Genomic DNA, 21,375 nt, shown 5'->3' with positions numbered 1-21,375 from the left:
TGTTTTACATACATAGCGAAATGAATTAGTGAGAGTGAATGAGCATTCGAATTCTGGTTTAAACTCACAACTTGTCAAGTATGTAGTTGGGTATTATATTATACGTGCATATTTATTATGTAGCGTGGCACTACTCAGAACAGGAGAGATAATGCAGGCAGTCATTCCATGAGAGATAAGACCAACAAGGACGATGTAAAGTCAAGTCAATGAGCTAATCACTTGAGTAGAATGCAAATAGTAACGTTATAAACTGCTCAATAACTCGTATTTAATTTACCATCCTTCAATCTATGTATTTATATAACTCACTTTTGAATGCAGTTTGGAGACTGCAGTACACTTTTGAAAAAAAATGTCACCTGACTAAACGACCCATCTGGCATTGGCCTCTTAATAAATAATTGCACAATCAGCGCTTGACTAAATTTCTCTAATGTGTGACTCACACTTGCAACGTTGTCAATTAATAAGCTCCATACAATTTCTAAAAAATGTTGTTAATCGTATCGCTGTAGTGTGAGCGACCGTGAGCTTGCATTATTTTCCATTGGATATTTTTTATTTATTAAATAAACACTATTGACGTGTACCAAACAAATGTGCAGGATGAATCTAGAACAGTTTGAAAGTCCCGTGTACATAATTCAATGCACAATAAATGAAAATAACCTTCACATAAAAATAATTTAACAAGTCATTCATTCGTGCCTGATTTAGATGTATGTGTTTTGCACGTAGTCATTTGCATATTTACCAAACCCCATATTTATGACGACTGACTGAGAATTATAACTTAATACGGCTGGAATGAGAGAGCTCAGAACTTTGAATGACACGAATCCTGGTCTGGAATCTGTCAATCTTACTTTTTGCACATATTAGCACAGACACTTTCTAAACATGAGCAACAGAGACGGATCTATGCGTCTCACAATGCACAACGTTAGTTAACGATCTTGGAGGTTCTGAAAATGGCGAATGGAATCCGTGGGCAGCACTTTAGTAGATGAAAATGAAACCCAGTTTCTCAAATAAGTCGGTCAATTTACATAACGTCAGCATCCTTCCGCTGAACCCTTCCTCGCTATATCGTCCTTAGCACAGAATGCAAGTTTACATAAATGATGTCGTCTAAATGTGTGGTGGTCTATATTTTGCTAAATTGGGCAGAAGGAATCTAGTGTCTCGCTCGGCGGATATTGAATTTCCTTATGTACGCATTTTGCTCTGTACAATCTCATTAGATTTGAGAGTAAGTGCATCGTGACCTAAAATTCTGCTGGACGAGGCGGAGACCGAGATAAAAGTTTCGTATCACGTTTGCCTCATCAAAGTCCATCCGTGTGTTTAGTGCTGCATAATCACAGAGCATCACGACTTGGAATAGCTGTACGACTTGTGCAATAAGTCTAATTAATCTCCTCGTAAAAGTAAAGAGCTAACATCTGGAAAAGTTGTGGTCATAATTTAATTGGAAAAGTCTTCTGGTCTCACTTGCTTAGTACTCATTGTGAGCGTGTAAATGGAAATAATGGCGACGGGGTAAGAAAAATTTAGCTTCGCCATCTACTTATTTACATGGGCCCAGTGTTTCAGTAAATGTTTTCTGCTCGAAATAAATGTAAAGTAAATATTGCCAGTAAAAGTCGAGAATAATTTATGACGGTGCGTAAAACACCACCGGAAAACTGGGGATAAACTGGAAGTAAAAATGCGAGACCATGATTGTTGGAGAATGCAGACTTGTGTGTGCTGAGGACTCCACTAAATAACGGAGAGTGTAAAATTGAGTTGGGAATTTGAATTATGTCCTCCAATATTCTCGCTCGGCCCGTGTTGTTCGCAAAGTTGGTAAGAAAGTGAATTGGCTAGATCGTAAATTCCAATGTCGTGGTGGTTGTTAAACAAACAGCAGCAAAAGGATCTCAGAGGAGGCAAAAATTCAATTACTGATTTTTGCAACTCGCGTTGAACCCAAGAAACCCAGGTCGTGGGATAAAGATGAACTGCCTGCTTATTGCAGACCCAAAGTTATATAACCACGTATACCAGGCTACGTAGACATTGCTTTCTCCAATGATTGAGTATCTATTTACGATGAGAAGTGAGCATACCCAGGTCTACTCCCTCCTTGCTACTGGAATATGACACTGCTAATGGTCCAATTAAAAAGTCTTCATATCGTAAAATTACATATCATTATCATCACGTATCAAGGCTTATAATCTAATTTATAACAAACCAAAGAGACTAATAATACGAAATAAAAGTATTTGAAAAGGTTTCCAGTTCCGCTCCAATTTCGTTTCGTCCTGCTGCACAACAACCACTGAGCAATTTGTGACGATGACATAACGATACGTGAGAACTGTTTAGAATAGAACGAGGAATTGTCAATCATGCCAAATTTCAATCTGCCAAGTGGGTCGTTAATGCTTCAATAAATATTTTGATTAATGGCATAATTTTGTTTGCGCATCGACCTCATTTTCCACCAAACCAAAACCAAGAAGAAGCCTAATTATCGGGAAACGAGTTAAGTATCTAGATGCCATTTATTGTCAACGTTGAAATGGCACAGGAAATGGGTCGGAAGGACTTTTAGCCACAATACAACCTTGGCATTTTACTCAAATGCGGAATAAAAGTGGCACGTGGTGGTGAATGAAGAGTATCCAAACCCATTACCTTCATATACTTACTATCTTATTCTAAACATTGACAGAATAAATCGGGTTTATGAGAAATATTCAAAAAAAATTGGCATCATGTCAATGTTCTCGCAGAGCAAAAATTTCAAGTTGAGCTTGAAGAGTATCTACGCAAAATTACACAATTTTACGCACGACAGCCAGTCGAGATTGTCTATAACACGGAGAACTTTCTTCATTGCACGTCATAAAGACAATCCACACAAGTTCCTACAATACGGGCTGCTTTGATGGTTCACAAGATTTTCCATCATCTTCTGAACAAAAGCACAAAGTTCTACACGAAGAAAGTGATGCGAGCCAGCCAGGTCGTAAAATGTAAAATGAACTTCTTCCACTTTCCTAAATATATACGATGGATCTGCCTGGATACACGTGCACCATGTAATTTGGATGCAGATGCGTTTCCTCAAAGCAGTCAACATACGCAAGTAATATGGATAGTCAGTTACGTCAAATATTAACATTGAGAAACTGCATCACATCTTCCAAAGAAAGAACAGAGAGAAATTTTACTTTGAAATTACAACTCATTTCCAAGTTTTTACATCTTTTACAAGTGTGTCTTCATGTAATGAGTGGGTTTTGTTTTACTACGTCATGCAAAAACTTTGATAATAATATGTATCAAGAGGATTATTTCGACAGCTCGACACTAGGAAATTACTGCACACATTGGGATGCAAACCTATACGTTTATAATTCTTGTGCTTGCTAACATACTTGATATAGTGAAATTAATACCAATAGCACCGTACATAGTGCTGACATGATAAATTCAAGACTGATAACTCTCTAGGAATGCACATTCGGATCAAGGACAAGCCACCAGCAATAAATAAATACATGTAAATTGATCTGAAACGGAAGTGGAGTATTTTTTTGAATATAGAATTAGAGAAGAGGACGGCGGTGAATGAGTAAATCGAGAAAAGAATATGCTGGCCCTTGGGCAAGAAGGAGGAAAGATCAAAGTGTTTTCCTGTTTTAATTCGGACATTAGGATTCAAGGCCTGGCAGCGTGAGTAGTCGTAGTGCGGAAGGAATGCGTCTCGTTTTTATGGTCACCTTAATTCGTCTTCTCCAGAAGCAGACTCATCTCATTTCTAGAGCTGCATGGAAAATAAAGGGCTCCCAACACTAACTGCACATTAACGCTCCGTTTTAAAAATCATTTCCATTTCAACTCTCCACTTAGGAACTCGAATTCAATTTCGTTTAGGAATCTTGACGTTCTCGTTATCATAAATAAACTGGAGATTATTATTCAGTTAATAAAAAAGTCTAAGTATTTCTCTGCTGCCAAATCAAAATTATTTATGCCCAGTCACACGTTCACGCACACCTTTCATCAGCACCAGTAATGGGAAAATGCACTAACTAAACAGGGAGTGGATGGAGAGAACACATTTCCAAATTACATTATCTTCATGAGCACCACATTATTAGAAACACAAATATTACACACATACTAAAAATCACTTGGCCTTTTTATGGCATCCTCGTAATAATCTGTTCAGCAAGCAGGTAATAATATTCAGAATCTATCTCATTTCATTCGCCTCACGACGCTAGGAACCCGACTTGCTTAATCCCCCACTGCCTGCACAAAGCGAGTGAACTTGAACTTTTACTTTCCTTAATTCCACGGTAAACAAACCAGGCTGGCTCTGACCTTCTCTCTCGCTCTCTTTCACTTCAGGAGATGAGGCTAATCAATAAAAGTATGGATTGTTGGACATCGCAGCCAGAACGGGGGACAGGTGCTGGCAGACGGAAGAGAAAACACGGTAGAAGGAAGAACTTGATGCACTTACGATTAGCAGAATGGTTCGTTAAGCGCAGTTCTAACATGGTCGATACTCGCTCCGCGGAGGAGAGGACGAGAGAGCACGTTAAGACCCTGGGCACGTTCTTCGCAGGTAATCTATTCTCGGCTTATTGAACAGATGAATATGGTGTCTGTGAGATGGCCAATAACGTTAAGAGTGCGTGAACTTCCGTTTATGGAGGAAGTTGCATCCCTTCAAATTCAAATTGTACGCCAGGGAACGGTTGATATTGTCGTGGAGAATGTGTGTACATGGTCACGAAGTAACTTTGAAATTTGATTTCCTGAAATTTCAAAGTCCAAACTTATCGAAATAAACGATAAAATAAAGTTTGCGTTTAGTTTGTATACGAACGATGCGCGTGGAACGAGTTGGAGATGTTCTGTGGTGTCATCAGCTTATTAACATTTGCCAAGATTCGAATAATCCGTGCTTTCACTTCCGTTATCACGGAGTCATTGTCGCTTTCATCATCTGTCTGCAGGTTTGGTATCAACAAAAGCAAAATGAAACTCTGGAGCAAGTCGCCTAGTTAGAATTATTGTATGAACTGCATACAATTAATTACAACTGACACCCACAATAATGTGACAGGAAACGTGACATCGAATTGGAACGGCTCCCTTGCCATCTCCTCCTCCTCCTGGCTCCCACCTTTCACATCGTTCTTACCAACAGAAGTTGGGTCGATGGAAATGTACATTTTAATTTTGATTAACAGTTTCCCACTACGAAAGTAACAAAACCAAGGGCTGGCTTATATACATGAAGAGTTACACGTAATTGAAAACTTTTGTAGTTAAAACATGCTGATCTTTATGCATCTTCTTTACATCTGGCAAAGCGTATACATAAAATCGTTGCACAGATTTCTTGCACCGAGCGTTGCATTGCAAGGGTAATCTCACCCTGATTGATATTGCTCCCATCGTACAAGACCCGACCATTACTGAGGAAAGAGGGAAAGTGAAACGGATAAGCTCAAAGTGATCCTCCGACTTGACTACACTTTCCTTTATTGGTTTATTTTCCTCCAGGATTCTCCAAAAACAGGATGACTCATCCAATCTGAGACGGACGGAATAATATCGAGAGAGAGAGAGAGAAAGAAGGAGGAAGTAAGCAGGGACGATGAACGGATGGAGGACTCGCGGTGGGGAAAAGTTCCACTATAACGACTCCATGTACTTTTAGCTTTTAATACAAAGTATCATTCACCCATCGTGTAATATATACACGTAGGGTGCACCTAGCCAGCGATAAGAACCGTGTTTTTGTTTCCAAGTGCAAGTGGGTTCATTTGTCCCCAACACTGTGACATCGAATGGCTTCAGGTTATCTAATCCAATCCCTCCTAATCCGACTGCACAGAGTGCGTAATGTACATCACGGTGCACTGAACTTCACTCTTATTGCGTTGCTGGAGTTTGCATTTACTGGAATAATATATATGCACTCTCATTTTGCGCAGGAAAAGCCAAAATAATATGAAATGTGTTGCTCTTGCAGTTACATAGGATGCAGTGCAAGATTGTGCTAGCAGTTGATTAGGTTTGTCGAGTTTTCCCCAGAAATTTTCAAATTTAATGAGATGGACGTACTAATTAGAGCAGCCCTCCCTCCCTTCACCCACCCACTCTCCAATAGAACACTGTTTCCAAATTCTGGACCATCTTCATTCTTTTTGGGACGAAATCAGATATTTTTCTATGGACTTTGTAAAGAGTGTCTCTTCGTGCTCCAATTTCCCCCCAGTGATGACACAGACATCAAACGCAAAATGCAATTTCACATTATACGTACGTGTGTATGTACATGGGAGAACACAGAGGAGTCTCACTTCCTCCAGTCCACCAACCACCCTCCCAATTTATTGTCTGTCAATAAAATGAAATTAATTTGCTCAAGTTCGTTTCTGATCTACCCTAATGTCACGGTAATTGGAGGATTGGTCTCCCCCGACGTGCATATGGCCAGAGCCCTTGCATCATGTTGCCCAATCATCATGATGACCAAATAGAATTCTACTGTTGCTAATGTGTCGTCTAAAAATTTAATATTTTCCAATCCATATTTTGCCTGATGCATGTACCAGCAGCTCATTTAATATTTACTCTGCATTGCTTACACATTTAAGATTGAACCTTATCATTTCTTGTGTCATTGCACATTTGCATAACACAATCATAACAATAAGATATCTATAGCGGAAGTGTGTGCTGGGTTTTAGTGCAACATTTACAGCATGCATAAACCTTTGAAAAAACGGAATATAGAAAAGTGACGAAACCAAATATGCTTCTTAATGGAATCCGTCGTTGAATACTACTCTAAAAGTCTAAGCTACCTTTCCAGCGAAACACCTCTCTGAAATAGCATTAATTTGATACCCAACATGTCATGTTCTATGTTATCGCTTGCCAATTCCATTGCACTATTTGGTATGTTCCAGAGCTTCAAAATACTGATAATCGCGAAATGATGTTACATGATGTATTTCGTATTTAAAACTCGCTGTGACCTTTATTAGCCCTGTTGCATCTAATTCTCTAACGTGTTGACAAATAGTGAAAGCCCCATGTCTGAGAGCCTCAGAACATGTGCAGACGGACGGACGGACAGACCAGGGACATAAAGTGTGTATCCCCACCTAATAAAAGAGATATGACAAAAGTACAAAAGAATAAATCCCGATCGAGCCATACAAAAGTTTTGATGCGTAGCAGTGCATATGATAAAAGTGTCTGGGAAATCGGTTAGTCTGTTTTTCTGTACTTACAATTGTCAGAGTCAGTAAATGCTGAATACGCGTCCCTACTTTTTGCTGTTGCGTATGTCTGTATGTGTAGTGCATTGCAGAGAAAGTTTTGCGGAGGGCAAAAACACCATAAAAATTTGGCTGGTTTCACTCTCACAAGTTTTTTTGTGCTAGACGAGATGCTAGACGGACATTTTTGATACAGGAAGGGCAGAGTCCCCGGCAAAAGTTTCCACAAAGAAATGAACGGTCAAATTTCAACTTGACTCTGGTCAAATGGAATGGCGTACGATTGGCAAGTTGTAGGAAAACTGAATCAATAGGGCACTGGACCCATCCTTTCTTCTTCTTCTGCCTCCCTTATTAATTCCTACACGAGTAATCCCCTTGGACAGGGCGCAGTAAATCTGAGCCTGGAGGAGGAATAACAATATTGGCTGTCCAGTCTGCTACAGTTTCTTCCTTGTAAGCAGAACTATTGGCATCCTCCTCGTCCTCCAGCGTTATTATTGCAGTACAACTAGAAATTCTTCATGAATACGATGCGATGGTATCTTATTATTAACAAGCTCTTGAGCTCTTCTTGCTCCTGCTTCATTGACCTGAAACACTGTGACAACCCTTAACATAATTCCACATAAGCTCCACTCGTACATAACCTCCGAAAGAAGAAAATAACTGGAATGTCAACCAAAGTAGGTTGAGAAGGAGTCTGTGCTCGTCTGCTAACGATAAGAGTAGTACGACGAGAACCCAATCAGGAGAACAAGAGGACAGACTAAAAAGATTGGTAGGACAATTATGTCGTCGTGTACATAAGTTGTGAGGAGGTTGCACATAAACAGTTCCAACTCCAAGAACGCATTTGCTTTTTCTCTGCATAAACTTTGTTCTCTGAAGTCAAAAGGCAAATATTTGTTGAGCAGCAGTAGATATTCTCTCAACTAATTCTCTATTTTTTGTTACTTGCCACTTTATAAAGTTTTCTGGGTCACTGGACATTCACATGTTGATTTATCACGTCTTACATATTTAGTTAGCGACAAAGTTCATATTTGCCCAGTGATAGGAGTATTGAACCCACAGTGCAGTGGTGTCTTTGGAGTCATTCAGTAGCCAGAGGACCAACGAAATGGAAAATTAGGAAGACATGGAAAGAACAAAGGGGATTTGTCAACACTGCCTTCTCTGGAAGTGACTGGAATTTATTCTGCTGTGCAGAATGAATGCACGGGACGAAATGAATTTCACCAGGAAATACGACCACGACAACAACAATGCTTTCTCCCCAGCAGAAGTGGCGCAGTAACTCCCAATGAACATGAATTTGGCGGATTTCTGGGCTCCATCGTGAGCTTGAACAAAGACAAACGGCATCTCTAGTAGATAGTCGTTCTCACTTATTGTCTCCCTTGCTATCTGGCTATTCTACACTCGTCTCCCGTGGTACACAGCAAGCAGCTCGTCTGTGCATAAATTTGGTTTGCATTATCACGTATAGTCCAGTATTCGCATTGATAAACAAAATATACTCCCGGAATCTTTAAGAAGAAACAAAAACACGAGAGTTGAAGCCTGATCATTGCATCCTGTCACGTTTCAAATCAGATTTCTGTCTACCACCACTACCACCGGCAGTCCAAGAGATTACACAACTTGATTTGAAATGCAAAGCAAGTAAAGCACAAGGAGTCATTCGAAATGTGTTTGCATTTCCATTTTGACAGTTTGTCTGCCCTCTGATTTGTTTGATCTGATCCATGATCACATTCTTCATTACTCAACTTGAAAACGGAACAATGAAGCAATGACAACGAGGGAATTGGATTCATCTCTTCTGCCAGCAATGCTCGGAATTGAAGATTGTAAACAAACTCAGGATTCAACGTTGAATTAAACCCAGTGATTTTGGTTGAGTTGAATACAAAATAATATCACAATTGACAGCCCAATAATCCTCTGGTATATATTATTATTCCTATATTAAGAGTGGACATGCACTATATTTACAATCGGTTTGATCCTACTTGCTAAATTTAGCAAGATTTTTTTAGCTGCAATTAATTCTCATCGAGCAATGACAACGATAAACAAGAAATAATTCATGACAATGACAATTGGATTGAGCAGAATGGTTTAGCCACTACTGATGTACATTCATAATCTGTTCACAACCTCGCAAAGTAATAAGCAACAAATAATATCGGTGAATAGAGGATTTGGTTCTTAGTGTGCCAAATTCTCGAATGCTGCAATGAGTCAAAGATCACGTACGTTGTCTCATCAATAACTCGAGTAACAACGCTGCTGCTGATGCCACTCTAACCGTACAAACAAGCAGCGAAGCTAATTTCCATTACCATCTGCTAATTAAGCAAATGACATTGGCGTAACTTGAGATGAATGGAAGAGCTAGCTCACCAATGGGTTTCTGCATCGAGGAAGGAAGGAACGGGCCTCTAAGAGGCGGCAGTGGAGGGAGTAGAGTGGCCGTGGTGAAAGTAATTAGATGAAAGACGACACGACGACGGGTTGGATGTCGTTAAAGGATACACGAGTCATTAGACCACTTTCACTTCGAGCAGACAATACTTTCACCTCTCTCTCTCTCTCTCTCCGTCCATGCATTCTCAATCACCTTCAGATTCTGATGTGAATTTCAAAGGCGATTAATTCTCCGAATAGTCGAATTTAAGTAGAGCAATTACACGTTTGACGTTTTACGAGGAGTTTGGTTCACTACTTTCTAGCGCTGCTAAATAAATAGCCAGCGTATGTATGTATGTAGGCAGGCTGGTCTAGCTTGGTGGGTGGTATTGGTAGTGGTAGTAAGTAGTCGAAGGGGAGAGTGATTGTGGAATTTGGGGGATTTGAGATCACTTTATTCAGAGAATGGCAAAGTCGCCGAGCCACTCGAGGAGTAGGAGTGAGTGAGAAAGCGAGGACATTCAACCATCTAAATCCTCGTTGGAGAGGATCCAGTTTCACCACTATTAAAGATTATTGAATGCTGAACGAGAAGCAGGCTCCGAGAGGAGAAAGCAAGTTCTGTATCCGCACGACGCATCGGCTTTTCCCATGAACACCACTCACTGAAACCACGGGCTACACTTGCACTACTGCTGAACCAAGGAAAACGGGTTGCTGCTGCAGATTCTCGGATTCTCTCATCCTAACCTATGAGTCATTATGTATGTGAGTGCAGTTGTACTTACCAGGAACAACGAAGACGACGAGCATGCCTACGCACTTTTCTACGAACTTATTGCTCTTTTATATTTGATTTGATTTGATTTATTCACATCAAGCTTGATTTACAAAAATCTTGTTACGCTTGACGGCTAACACAAAAAAGTTTTACACAAATGTTTGTCACATGTATAAGAATTCGAGTGATAATAATATAATTTATAATTGTGACTTAGTCATAAAGAGCAGAATTAAAATTATATGTACATATATTTTAGGATAATAAAGTAGAGATAAATTCATAATCATAATTTAAGAACAAGGTTTTAAGATTTGTTTTAAAAAGTTTGAAGTTTTGTGTTTCCTTTAATTCAGTAGGTAACCTATTCCATGCAATAGTAGTTGTGAAATGAAGACTTTTAGAACTCATGCTATTTTTTGGACAAAAATTTACTCTTAACAGATTAGATGAGCGTGTTGGATAGTTATGGAAGTCAGAATTTTTTTCGAGAAACGATTCAAAAAATGGTATAGGATTTTGTCTCGTTTGAAAGAAAAAACAGAAGGCTTTGAAATAGTAATTATCTTTAGGGAGGAGCCATCTGAGTTTTTCTTTCATCTTTTTACTGACAGAATCATACTTTTTTACATTTAGAATAAATCTGGCCGTACGACGAATTGACATTTCTAGACATTTTAAATTTACAGCGCAGCTTGATCCCCAAATAATAACCATATAGTTGAACAATGAAATTAAGCATGCTTGAAATATGAGGATCAAACTACTCTGGCTCATGACCTTTTTTAGCGGATACAGTGATGTAGCAACCATATGAAACCGTCTTGAAATGCTATTTATATGCTTCGACCAGGAAAGCTTTGAATCAATGATGAGTCCGAGACTTTTCAGTTCATTTTGACTTTTGATAACAATACCATTCACTTCAAATTCAACCACACCGACCTTATTTAAATTTGACGTGCTACCTATCAGGATAAATTGTGTTTTGTCCAAGTTTAATGTCATTCCATTTTTGTCCATCCACTCAAGTATTGCAAGTAGGTCGGATTTGAGTTTATGAATAAGATAGGGGAGCATATGTACCGGTCCCGCGATAACTAGCTGAGTATCGTTTATAAAGGTTGCGTCATGATCGGACACCAGCGGTTGACATGTCTTTGCTGTGATGTTTATGTCGTCATCATTGGTCAAAATAAGGTCGAGTCTTGCTCCTTGCCTCGTTGGAGTTTGTACTAGCTCGCGTAGGCTATGTCTGAGAAGTAGTCGATTAAATTTTTTAACATTTGGTGAGCAAGTATTTTCTAAATGTATATTAAAGTCACCACAGATAAGGAAGTTGCATTTAAATAGTTTGAGGTCGGATATAATTGATTCAAAAAAGTCAATATCACTTAAAGTCAAATTAAACTTAGGTCGGTATAAAACAGAAACAATGAATGATTTTCTCATACCGATTTGGAATTTACACGAGAGTAGCTCAATCTTGGATTCATCATTAATAATAGTACTCGTCTCCAACATCTTACACTTCACATACGATTTGTAGATAATTGCTACACCGCCTCCTGATCAAGTTCTGTCTTTACGGATTATTTCATAACATTTAGGTGTCCTATTGTTAATGGTGTTTGGTGATTAAAATGTATAGATGAGTTTCCTAGTCACTGTGTGTCCATGTGACTTCCAGGGTCGGAGTTTCTGGTTCTTCGCTGCTTTTGTGTTGGAAATTGAATTCCGGACGCGTGATCATCTGCCGGTCGCTTATGTGAGCTACGAGATCTTGTTTGTACTGGAGTTTTGTTTGAGTTCTTGTTGTTTCCTTGTGAGATCTTTTTTGACAGATATTTTGTCGAATTGGACTAATCCCTTTAGATTCTTGCAATTGTCCAGAGCTAACTGTCTTTCCGTTGCGCTACTAAAGCGTAGCCTGACCGGTCGTAGAGATGATGTGGTGAGCTGTCCTATCCTTTCATCAAGTTTAAGAGAGGTGTAAGAAGTGGGGTAGATGATTTTAAGAAGGTCCGTGAGAAGTTTTTGTCCGTCATTTGTTTCAGGGATCCCCATCACCACCAAATTATTTAGTTTTCGGATTTTTCTAATCTCCTCGTCGTATTTTTCTTCAAAATTCTGGAAATCGCTTTTAACCTCGTTTTGGAACGACGTAAGGCTCTCTTGCATAGCTATCTGGTTTTCAACAAGTTTTTCTTTCTCCGCCTCCATATTATCCAGTCGTTTCATAATGTGCGATTGTGTGTCTTTGACATCCTTGAATTGTTTCAGCATGGTTTTATAGATAAGGTCGAGATCTATCTTTTTAGGCGATGAGTGGGGGGAGGTTTGGCGATCTGGGCTTGTGGTCGGCATGATTACCAGTCGATGTGGGCCTGTTTCACAATATAAATTCTGTGCCAGTATCTTTTGACCAATATATTTGGAAGAGACGGGTCCTCTCATATTCTATGCACTTCCCTCTAAGCTTGGACCAAATTGGCAAGTTACGTTTTATTTATGCATTTATTTTACTGGATTATTCAATAACTGCAAAGTAGTTGCTTTCAGCAGGACAAATAATTATGCAGTAAGGACGACTAATAGCCAGACAACAACGAAATTTCATATATGACGAGAAAACACACTTTGTAACATATCGATTTCTGTGAATCTTTGCAATTTTAATGAGGTCTCGGGCAAGAAAATGAAGAAATCCAATATTTCGTCGGTGCAAGGCAAGACATGCGAATTTTCAAGAACCTGCTGAAGCATTGTATTATTTCAGACAACCCTGTAATCAAAGCCGACATCAACGGCACGCAGAGCACGTAACAACCAGAATTCGCAAACTAAGCCTATACACGCCCATAATTCCATGGAATGCGGGATCATTATCATGTATTCATCATGATCCGACAATCATATAAAACGTCAATCTTCCAAACTACCTACCAACAACCCTTGCATATATTTATCAATGTAAATAAGTGTGTGCATTAGAGTAGGACAATTAGAGTAGGACATAATTTACGAAAAAAAAGATCACGCATTTACGTAACATGACACACGTAAGTATCCAGATGCATCAATGTACATACGGCCTATTGCTAGAATGTCAATGAAAATATGAAGGCATATGCATTTGGAAGTGGATGACCCTACACAATTTACAAAAAGAACTTGTATTAGCAATATATGTAAGTTCAACCGATAAAATGTCTTCGACTGCCCATTTCTATCCATGTCTGCTACAGAAACGGAAGAGATATCAATACCAATGAAATTCATGAGACAATGTTCAAGAGCCAGCCACTCAAAGAAATTGCAAAGTCAAATAACACAAAAACTTAAGACGCGTAGCCAGCAGACCACAAACAAACTGTTCGACTCGAAGAAGAAGGAGGGGGAATCGTTTACTCTGACATTTATTTGTCCACATTTATTGCATCGTTTTTTTTTTGTTCAAATTGCCGAAATTCTTTGCGTGTACTGTCCCATTCTGGCTGGCTTCTCTTTTATGGCAAATCCACAATAATGCAGAATCCTACGCAATTTAAAATCATTCCTAAGCTAAATTAATTCTACTACATTATACATTACACAAAAATTTACTTAATTCGTATTCCATCATCATTTTCTTATCATAAAATATTGTTTTAGATGGGTCAAGATCTGTTTTTACGTGACCTCATATTCTAATGATATGACATAAATTGGAAGATTTGCACAGCACTAGATGTACAATACATATATTTATGTGCATAATGCTCTCAGGATTCGCGACTGGACCGCATTTATCTAGATAAGGAGCACTTTAGTTTGATCCTTTTATGCGTTCGACAAAGACAACGCCCTGTCCGTGAGCTGCAGAGAAATAAGCGGATAAAATAATGGACTCGTGGCCTTAATCTTGGGAAAGGGTTTGAACATTGGTCAATTTCACCACTTTTCCAATGCAAAATGACCATTTTCCAGGCTCGAATCTCTACTCCCATAAAATCTAATCGAGCTGAGAGACCCATTCAAACATTGCTAGCGTCGAACTTGAAAACAAAACATGATACGTTTGCCTTATTGATTGCATATGAAACAGTTGATGATACACATGATCGTACATAAGTAAGTACATGCAGTTTCAGTTTCAGCAAAGTACTCGCAAATATTAATGAAATAGGAGACAAGAAGTTATTCGTCAATATTTGGTTGTCAATTACACTCGCGTCAAGGAGAACAGTCGCCCAAACAAACTCTTAGAAAAACCAGAACAATGATAATTTGCATCACAGCCACCAAAGATTAAACTACGCGTCAGAAACGCTTCCTCGTTCTGCTCATGCACAAATACATAGCTCTTGAATTTGCATAGTAGCAGACACATCGTCAGATTTAATTGAACCATTTTATAAAGTGCAATTAGATTATATTTTTTAACTCATTGTTTTTTGGGGCGTGAGCTGTCTGCTCATTGGGGGGATATCTCAGCTTGACCTCAGGAACTTATTGATGGCGATGGGGGTGGCTCCGTCTTATTATGCCGAGTTCGAAAGTAGGCGTAAATGCACTCGTGCGAAATGATACGCGAAAACTACTTGAATTGGGCTTACAAACTCAAAACGGAGCTTTATTTTACATAGGGCGATTACTCGTAGATTGACTTATATCGACATGAGACCTTAGTTGTTTAAAAATATCGAGAAATATTTTAAAAGCTGGCTGTTAGTTTGAAGGTAAGTTTCCTCCTCCTCGGCTCGATTGGGTCTGAATTTCTTTCTTCTTTTCCCTGACTAAAAACTCCTCTTTTCTTGATGCCACATCACCTTTACATTTACATTCATTGGCTAAATAGTGGCCCGAGTTTTACATACGACTTTGTCTTGACTTTTTGTTACACAAGCATTTTTCATCATACATACATACATATGGGAATTTCATATTCATAAAACTGTTTCATAATGTGTCATTGCCCATGCCCAATATCTCAAATCATTAATTTACATACAGTTAAACCTTAAAATTTATCAGCTAAAAATTATATCATTATTCAAATAAGTAAAATTATTCACGGCGACAACACTCATCTTAATTTCAGTTTGTTCAAACCAAGTATTTACACGCACAAATTCATACTTGGAGAAACGAAACCTGTAATTTACAGCTTCTTGTGCAAACACGGCTGATTTTGATAGAGCTACATTTTATAGGTCGACTGACTCGAATACGTGTATAATAGACCCTCATTTCGGCTTGTGTAATTTACCAATAAACAACATTCTTATGGCACATTTCTGTCCAGAAGTGAGCAATAATTGTCCTCTTATCGACTTTATCCCATCATATTTATGCCTCGTTCTGCTCAGTGCTCATGAAAAACTAGAAATTCACGAATAAAGCTGCATACATAGAGCATCGTCTCGCGTAAATTCTGCAAATTGCTCTTCTTCGTGCTCAGTGAGTATATTCATGACTTTATCATATCAGAATTTGAGAGATTCTAATCATCTCAGATGACACAATTAGCGCTGTGGGGTGCAGTGGTTGGGAACCAAGTTGTGGTATGTAAATTGGAATCGCTTTTGTTGCTCACATGTCCAAAATCACAATGCATGCTGCATGACTATGTACGTACTTACATACACGCGGAAAATAAAATAATCCAGTGAACATCAAAACTTTTGCTGGGAACATCTTGAATTTGTGCCTCACGCACAATCTTTCATCATGCGAAACTCGAGTCTATTGTGGAGAGTCTTATTTACTAGATAGCTACTCGAAATTTTTAAATCTATTCATCTGAAATTGCGGAGAGTAAAAACTTAGACAATTTTCTAAATTAGAACCTACAACGATACCACCAAATGGTGAGCAAGATCCGTTTTTACCCTCATGTATTCTCCAAGTAAATTCAACTGGACACTTTTGGCTCGTGGGAACGGAAAGCATGATGTACGATGTTGAAGTCAAGTTTAATGCTGGAGATTGTTCTCTTGCGCTGGTCGTCTTCGTCTCACAAAACTGTAAATACGTGGATGAGAAAGTTGGCTCGTAATGACCGAAACCAAAACGAATCAGCCTTTGTTCAGCAAACCTCGTACATGAAATGAGCATAAAAGTTGGTTATTTTGCTTCGGTTGAAAAGCCACAAAAGTCAGGCTAGACAAATGAGGAGTGATCTGTACCATAAGACTACTGACATTTGACAACAGGTGGATAAAATGTCCACAATAATGGTTCTCGAACATATCCCTAGAAGAACTACTCTAGAAGTTGGTGCACTGTTGACTGTGGTAATAAACGTTATTATTAATGTGGAAAGTCCTTTTAAAAGCTGGGACTTTTGGTCAGCAAATAAAAACGGTAGCAGTGGGAACGATGACTTGACAGAGTAAATGATAGCAGTCTCACAACCATCGCAGCTTTGTTTTCATTTGTAACAAGTACCCTATTAAAATTCAGAAGGAAATGATGCGACAATAATAACCTCCCGTCATTTTATCTTTACCCTTCAAGTTAGAAATATGTATGTAAAAGATGATCCGACCAAATTTGCTTGCTATTCGCTCCTGTTTGATGTCCACTCCTTTAAATACTCATCCGACCCTCAAAACGTTAAACTGATCATTTGTCAAGTTTTATGTATATTAGGGCAACGGAAATGAGTGAGATAATCGAACGAGATGAGCATAAGAAAGAAGCCACACCCATTCTTACCATTCGCTCTGGAAGTGTGGTCATTCTAGCAGCAAGTCCTTTGGCTTGGATATAAAACTTAATGTTTTTTTTTACCTCGTCAACAAATCAAATTCAGGACCGGAAGTTGCCTCCAAACTTAAAACTCTAGTATTCATTCACAGATAGTTGTGAAGTTTGGAGATAGATTCTCCAACCCTACATAATACATATATCCAGTTATCTATCTACACAGATGGATAACTGTGGTTCTATGTAGGTATACTGAGGGAGGGAATCCCAGGTGGTAAATTAAAGCAAAACTAGACAGAAAACTAATAAAAAACTGGAAGTAAGCCAAGTGCATTCGAGCAAGTGCATTCAATTAACAAAAAGAGCTGGGAGATAAAAAATAAAACAAAACAAAGGAGTTGAGTCGGTGCAGGGTAAAAAAGTGCGTGGAGCTGCGTTTCTTGAACGGAAATGGATGTTATCGCCCGAGGAGAAGGACATAGAACATCAATTGTATTAGTATTCATTTGCCCACATTTTGAATATACTGCGCTGGATATTATGCAAATTTACCCATCTGTCGATAAAACTGAAATGATGAAATTGAAGTGCAATCCAACTACAATTTGATGATAAATAAATGGGTTAAAATATATAGATGAATTTAGATTGACACTGTCGTACGAATTTAGGTATCGGATAAACATATCACGAATGCATTGTGCTAGAACCTACGTCAGTTTCATGGTCAAAATGCATGGTGTCAGTGTGCTATATTTTTAATTCCTTCCAACCATAAAGAACTACTATTACATAGTTTGCTAGTTTTTTAATTACATATTACATGCATTGAAACAAGTTTCGGAAAATCCAACAAGTTCACACAAATTTTTTTCGTCTTACCTCTCTCTCACCTATCTCGTCTGGAACATTGAACTTGTTAAGTCGATGATCGGTTTTGCCCATTTATCTACAATTCCCCTTCTGCCTAAGCATTCCAATCAATCGATTATCCTCCATGCGCTCATTAGGTAAACATTTACACATTAATAAATTGTTTCTCCTTCTTCATTAAAACTATAATGAGTCACGAATTCACGACCTGGTCAACTTTTGCAGTTTTCTATCTAGACAATTTTATGGATGTGGAAAAGGAATAATTCTCCTTTGTTGTTGCCCCGTTATAAAGAGCTTCACTAATTATGCTAAAATATTCACTTGTTCTCAAACACAGTTAAGTAGCACTTTTAGGGAAATTATAAATTCGGGCAGAATGGGTTCACTTTCCAGCAGCAGGAGTTTATTTGCTCGTCTCTCGTCTCCAAATGAGACGGATGGGAATGATTCACAGGATAAAAGACATTCGACAGTGCAGAGGCCTTTTTACGACCGGCTTCTTGTTCGTGTGGAAGGAAGTTCTACTTTTTAGGTGAATCCTACTCCTCTTGGAATTGCTGCGGGTGGATTGGGTAATAATAATGTTGTTGGTTTTCTTATCACCTTTCTTAATCCCCTTTTATCCAGGTGCAATACTCTCTTGACCCAGTCCGACTGCCAATCTCAGAAAAAGCACAATCCGTGCAATTGCGAAATGGGAATTGTAGCCCTCCTTTCTCGGTATTATACTAGCTCAATGTCTCTCTGGACGAATGACAGCAACATTAAATATATATAACCACTACTAACCGTGATGTATGTGACACCAATAATGCAATGACGATGAGCAAATCTGATCTGCTGAAGAACGAGACTCAATTCCCAATCCTTATTACGTGTCCTGCTGATGGTGATTAAACCAATCGTGGTGGAAGAGTTGGCTTGGTTGGTGTTGTTGCCAAAAGTCAGATCTTGACGCTGTTAAACATTAACGAGATGATTACACTTGCACACTCATTCACTGTTTACAGACAAGTAACAAAATTGGCTTGGATGTGGAATAATAAAGCATATTAAGTAAGTTGGGAAGACCAAAAAAAGACACGACTGATGACTGGCACGAGGATACTAAACGCAATAAGAAGAAATCATTTCATGAATATAGGCAACTAAACAGCTCTCCTCTTATACTTTACTTGCATACGTTTGAGTGATGACGAATTCGACTGAAAATGAATGAACACTTCACAAATAAACCACTTTTTGCACTTCTGGTTTGACACACACTCGACGCAGACGCTGGCTCCAGTGCAAATAAAATAGTGGAAGAGAGGTTACAAAAAAGTCTCAAATTCCCGAATCTCAATATCCTCACATGCCAAACAAGGTATCTGTTTAGTTTAGATTTCAAAAGAGGAATTTTCTGTCTCAACTTCCCAATAGTGATAAATGATCCAATGCTGGTCAGATATTCGGCGTTATTCTCTTAGTTATTAGCCACCTTTCAAGTGAATATATTGCGTCTCCTGAACCGAACACTTTTTGATAACGACCAACAGAGTTGAGTCACTCGACCTTTTAAAACCAATCCAACTTTATATGCAAATAAAAGATAGCGACTCTACCACTGATATAACAGTATAAATGTTATTTGGTAGAAGATGTCCTCTGTTTCTGAGTGCATGCACATATATTACGTACGTGCGTAGTTATACTTGGGCTAGTTAGCAAGGATGAGTAAGAGAGTTAAACAAATATATTTATTTATAATGAGCGATGGGCTGAAGAGATCCCTGAACCTGAAAAGTCGTAATGGAAAATGGACAAGGTTTGGAAGATTTAATTTGAAGGTGAAACCACACACACAGACGGACACGAGAAGAAGGTGAATCGTAATGCTTGTTCTTTATGTAACCAGCCACCCATGTTATTAGAACATTTATTATACTTCGTGATGTGACATGGATTAGGAAACATGCAATGAATCTACGACTTCTTTAATGCACCCACAGAATGTACCTGAGTGATATAACTGCTTATTCATTCATCATCCGCTATTAGACATACGTATATGTGTAACCGCTATATTATGTTGTTTGATATGCTATCCATCCATCCTGCACATACAAAGTATTAGTCACCCTATTTCACGCGACGATTATAAATAATGCAGAAAAAGAAACGTACAACCAGGAGAGCAGAAATGGGCGATGGAGCCACCCTCATAAAACAAAGTCACAAGTTTTGGGTACCTTTTTTCCTTTCCCTATGCAAAAGTCCACGCAATTCTCTCTCCTCGAAAAGCTCTATCCCTACACAGCTTTTGTGATGTGATAAGTAGTGATTGTGGTTGGAAAAGGTAAGGAGAGAAGAAAAGTAAATGTAAGTACGCACGTCTACATAGTCGACGGGGAAGGATGAGTCATCCCCTCGCATATCCCCCAAATAAATCCAAATCTAATAATGAAAGCAATGAATGCTCAGCAAAATTGGTCGGAGTTTCATTCTCATAATTCCATTATTTCGAAGAAAAGAAACACTTATGTTTGCTTCTAAAGCACTTGGTTAGCACTGGATGGGGGAGCGTTTTGCTCAAAATGATTCAGTCAAGAGGGTAACTTATGTATTTACGTACGTAGTCGTGACCGAGGACGGAGGAGGATGAGACGAAGGAGAAGAAAGACTACCTAAATAAATAAATTTGCTTCCAGAGAACCACACGATTTACCAACTGTTGGGTTTTCAGAAGGGAACTTGATTTCTTGTTGGACAATAGCGATATGCGTTCCACCTTCTTGTATGAATATGTAGTATAGCGTGCTTCATGATATGCATTAAATTAATACCTTTATATCCGGATGCTCGGTTGGGGCTGATTTTCCGTGTTCTGGAGGAGGGCATAGAGCAGCCCCCAAGGTGAGACAGGCACAATTATCAGAGGATACAGTGAGTCCCAAGGTGGTTGAAACTTTTGGGAAGAAACAAGGAATATTGCAGAGGTTTTTGGTAGGCTGGGGATGTTTGGGGATCGGGGAGAAAGATGCGACTGGAGTGGAGATGAGAAATTCTTCTGAAAACCCGAGAGTTGTTCTTCCACCAGCCATGCAATCCCAATCCAACCCAACTGTATCTAAAGTATGCGTGCCTTTCTCTCCCGGCTCCAGACCAGTGCAATTTCAGTGCACGAGAAATTCGGCAAACTCGAGCTTATGTATTTAGGATGATGCCATCCACCACTATTACCCGACACTGAGTATGCGTTAAACAACCTACTCACCTAAGCGTAGTAATTTCAGCAATCTGTCGCAAATAAGT

The 21,375-nt window shown here is 38.9% G+C and overlaps 1 protein-coding gene across 3 annotated transcripts in view; it reads right to left on the bottom strand.

Annotated features, from left to right (window-relative positions):
* The window catches only part of LOC110852763 (ras-associated and pleckstrin homology domains-containing protein 1), a 53,137-nt gene extending 32,062 nt beyond the window's left edge, over positions 1-21,075 (bottom strand). Inside the window, exon 1 of one of the 3 annotated variants that reach the window (XM_035853651.1) lies at positions 20,907-21,075. The gene's annotated coding sequence lies outside the window, so the exon portion shown is untranslated. Of the gene's footprint in view, positions 1-9,725; positions 9,908-18,087; positions 18,862-20,906 lie in introns of those variants that run through there. The other 2 variants (XM_035853646.1, XM_035853649.1) reach the window with 2 other exon arrangements.
* Positions 21,076-21,375: the final 300 nt, after the last annotated feature.

The sequence above is a fragment of the Folsomia candida genome, unplaced genomic scaffold (genome assembly GCF_002217175.1).
Source record: "Folsomia candida strain VU population unplaced genomic scaffold, ASM221717v1 Fcan01_Sc007, whole genome shotgun sequence".
Lineage (NCBI taxonomy): Eukaryota > Metazoa > Arthropoda > Collembola > Entomobryomorpha > Isotomidae > Folsomia > Folsomia candida.
This window is presented reverse-complemented; position numbering and strand designations above follow the sequence as displayed.